At 36.6% G+C, this 3,813-nt stretch overlaps 1 long non-coding RNA gene across 1 annotated transcript; it reads left to right on the top strand.

Moving 5' to 3' along the window:
• Positions 1 to 417: 417 nt before the first annotated feature.
• Positions 418 to 3,607, top strand: LOC109097490. Its single transcript, XR_006155452.1, has 2 exons — positions 418 to 526; positions 3,125 to 3,607. It is a non-coding gene; the product is annotated as an uncharacterized LOC109097490 (long non-coding RNA).
• The last annotated feature ends 206 nt before the right edge of the window (positions 3,608 to 3,813 follow it).

The following is a 3,813-nucleotide window of genomic DNA, read 5'->3' as shown; positions in this document are numbered from 1 at the left end:
AAGTTAACCTATACTATCAAACTCAGTAATTGTCAAACTAAATTAACTGTAAAGTTTTGAGATCTGGGCAAAATAAATCAGAATGTGTAAAGTTTTGAGATATGGGCAAAATAAATCAGAATGTGGTTTTTTTTTTTTTTTTTTTTTTTTTGTGAAGTGTCCCTTTGAATCATTTTTAATCATGTTAATGAGGATTATGTAATAATTTATATTCACAAACAGTATTGAAGAATTTGATTTTCAAACCCTTTACCCTATTTATATTAGAATAAAACAGACAAATAATTGTTAACGCTTTTTTTTGTGTTCTATTGAAAGGATCTAGCTACAGGCTAACCAGAGTTTGACTCGGCGGAAGCATACATATTGCAGCGCGGAAGGATACATGAGTGAATCGACAGTGATCCAACTGTCAGTGTCAAAGGTGGGAGGATGGCGCTTCGACATTTATCCACGTAAGATTTAATCACGGAGTTATTTAATTTTGGGATAGAGGTCACTGAAGAGGAGAGAAGTAAATTCAAAGGTAAAGTATTTGAATTTTTAATCAGTGTTTGTGGTGTTAATTCAAAGTTGGAAGTTAACTTTTACTGTTAATGTTAGCGCTAGCCAAGTTCATACTCTGTCAACATTAGCTAGCTAGACTCACATTGACGATTGCCATTATTAACGTTAACTAGTTAACGTTAGTTAAAACATTATTATATAATAATAGTATAAATAAATATTATTATTATAAGTAGCAGTGCTATCTTGGCTACAGTTCACCATCGAGCTAACGTTAACTTTTCGGCGGCAAAAAACGCTTCTCATCCAACTCTGCCGCCGACAAAGTTAACGTTAACGTGAAATATTAAGAAAATATTAAAATATTTCAGAACAAAAGTCTAATGGGCGGCAAAAACGGTTTTTTCCATCATTATAGCTTAGCTATAAAACTACTGCGTCAGAGTTGTATGAGGAAGCGTTTTTGCCGCCGAAAAGTCTTTTGTTCTGACTTATGTGAGCTAGCTGGACTGCGTCAGAGGAGAACGATAAAAAAAACAAAAAACCTTTTTTGCCACCCAACAGTCTCTTGTTCTGGAATATTTTAATGCTAAAGCAAAGCCATTTGGGCGGAATGTGACTATCGATAGCCAGTGAGGGTTTGAAAGTATGATTTAGTCTAGGGATGCACCGAATATTCGGCCACAGAAAATTTTCGGCCGAAAATGGCCCAAAAGTGCATTTTTGGTTCTCGGTCCGAAAGACTTTTATTACCGAAAAAATACGGCCGAAATGTTGTGATGACGCAAACAGAAACCGCGAGCTGCACGTGCACCTGCATAGCGCCGACCACGAGCTCCTCGCGACATTCACTTCAAACCAGTGGGTCTTAATAGAGAACATTTCTCCCTCTTCTTGCCCCCTTTGAGCAGCTAACTAAAGGGATCAGCTCCTCTGATGCATCAGTAGCGGACGTTTATTCCTTTAATCGCAGCACTAAAGCGTCTCTTAAGCAAAGAGGTTGAGGCGGACCACGGAGTGAAAACAAAGAAAAGTACACTCTTAAAGTCTGTCAGCACACGTTTCACAATGAGATCTATTCGGATCCTCTGCACTTCATCGCGACTGTACTTTATCCGCGTTATAAAGATCATTATTTGAATGCGGAAATAATGCACGAGAAATGATCCAGGCCACGATGGATGCGGAGACGGAGCAGCGCACGGAGAAGGAGAGCAGAAAAAAAGACTCGTCTCTCTGCACTCTCGTTGTCTGATATGTTAAGTGAAATCCTGCAAGAAAGTGGCTCAAATAATAATAATACGTAGGCTATTATGTTCTTAGGCTACTATATATATGACTATCAGATTGTAGCCATATTTCTGCTAGATATTTTTTTTTTAATTTGATATTGATATAAATGTTTATTTATGCCCTGGCCCTATTTAAATACACTCTCTCAAATCTTTCTCAAATGTCAGGCAGATGACAAGCTCAACCGCTCAACACACGTAGATGGTTATCTGTCTGAAGTCCCCATACCCAGAAGTGATAACCCTCTTGCCTATGGAGAAGTAATGCACTTTTCTTGTAGTAGTCCTACAGAGAAAAATTACAAATGCACTTGACCTAAATGCACTTTGTTTTTATGAGAGAAAATTTAATTTTAAAACCTTTCTGCAGGCCAGTAGGCCTGTACATTATTTTTCAATGTGCACATGAGTAGGGTCTTTAAACATTTTAGTTTGAATTTTATTTTATACTGTGCATTGTTGCAATGTGCTAAATAAATATTTGCATAATTTGTAATTGATTTATTTTTTGAAACTTTAATATTAATTTTATGCAATTGCAATGCCTTGATTTTAGTAAAGTTAGTACACAGTCATAGCCATAAATGCAATGGTACTAATAATCAGCCTAATTTCTTTCGGTCGGTTTCGGTTTTCGGCCTTGGTTTCCTCTTTTTTTTTTTTCGGCGTTTCGGCCAAGAATTTTCATTTTGGTGCATCCCTAATTTAGTCTTTATTTTGTCGTCAAACGTTCTTAGAACATCTTCGTAAAACCATGTACGTTAACGCTAAGACTAACGTTAACGTTAAATTACAACATCAGGTTAACTGACAGAACTGACCAACGGTTGCTAACCTCCCTTTCGAGTAACGTTAACATTACTAAGGTTATCTAGCTGCTGTTATACAAATAAAAACAGATTACTATCATTAATGGTTTTAACTTCTTTCAATACTTTCCCCGCTGTCCTGAAAAAAAAAATAAGATAGGCCTAACGTTACATTATATTAATATTCAGGGCTGTGTGTGTGTGTGTGTGTGTGTGTGAGAGAGAGAGTGAGAGAGACGCATTTCTAGCATCTCTAATGAGGTAGCTATGCCTAAATACTTTCAATGTGTTTTATATGGATATTAGGGCTTCTCAAAGTCCGGACCAAACGGCAAGCCCATAAGTTACCTCTGTATATGAGAAAAATACCCACTGAACCAAACTGGATCAAAACTATTTTTTCCCCATTGACTTACACTAACGTTACAGTCTGACATAATGTGCCTTTTTAAATTGTTGTATGTTGTTACCACAGTGGTGGTTAACATTGCTGTTTTTCTTTTCTCTACTGTCTAGATAATGAAGTTGACGGAGAAGCAGTGGACTATGGATTGACTGAGAGGATTATTTCATGCCTCTTTGAAGGATCGTTTAAGAAGCAAGCCAAATTCAACCGATTTGTTCAGCAGTTCTAAACATACACACAGATTGGGCATTATGTGGAAAACTATTAATTCCTCTTTCTTTCTGTCATCACTATTACGCCTACTTGGTGAATTATGAACAGGACTGGACTGTCCTTGGCCCCCTTTGAGGTGATGGATTTTCATGCTTTGGATACATACGGTGTCGATGATAAACTGTTTGTTAGTATGCGGCATTTATGTTTAGCTGTGTTGGGAGGGTTGTAGAGCGTTGTGGATGAGCTCAAAGCTTGTGTTTTTTAATCCAGAACACATCAAGTGTAGTTTATCCGTTAAGTGACACTTTTTTTTTTCGTGTGGTGTGCTAAAGTGTTTTGCTTGGTCTTTGATAATAAACTTATGTTTTTCTGCACTATATTGCTGTTCTTATTAGTGATGTTCATGAAATTGAAAGAAGGAAAATATAAATGGTTTCCATTGTTTTTATTCCCTGCTATGCATCTATTCTCTGATATCGCTGTTCATTTTGTTTTTGGAGTGGCAGTAAGTTGTCAGTTGGTCAGTGAAATGCTTCTTAAAAAATGTAATTAATTATTTTTAATGTTTTTTATATCAGACATG

Source organism: Cyprinus carpio, chromosome B8 (assembly GCF_018340385.1).
Source record: "Cyprinus carpio isolate SPL01 chromosome B8, ASM1834038v1, whole genome shotgun sequence".
In the NCBI taxonomy this organism is placed as follows: Eukaryota; Metazoa; Chordata; class Actinopteri; order Cypriniformes; family Cyprinidae; genus Cyprinus; species Cyprinus carpio.
The sequence above is the reverse complement of the archived record's forward strand: the minus strand, read 5'-3'. Positions and strand labels throughout refer to the sequence as shown.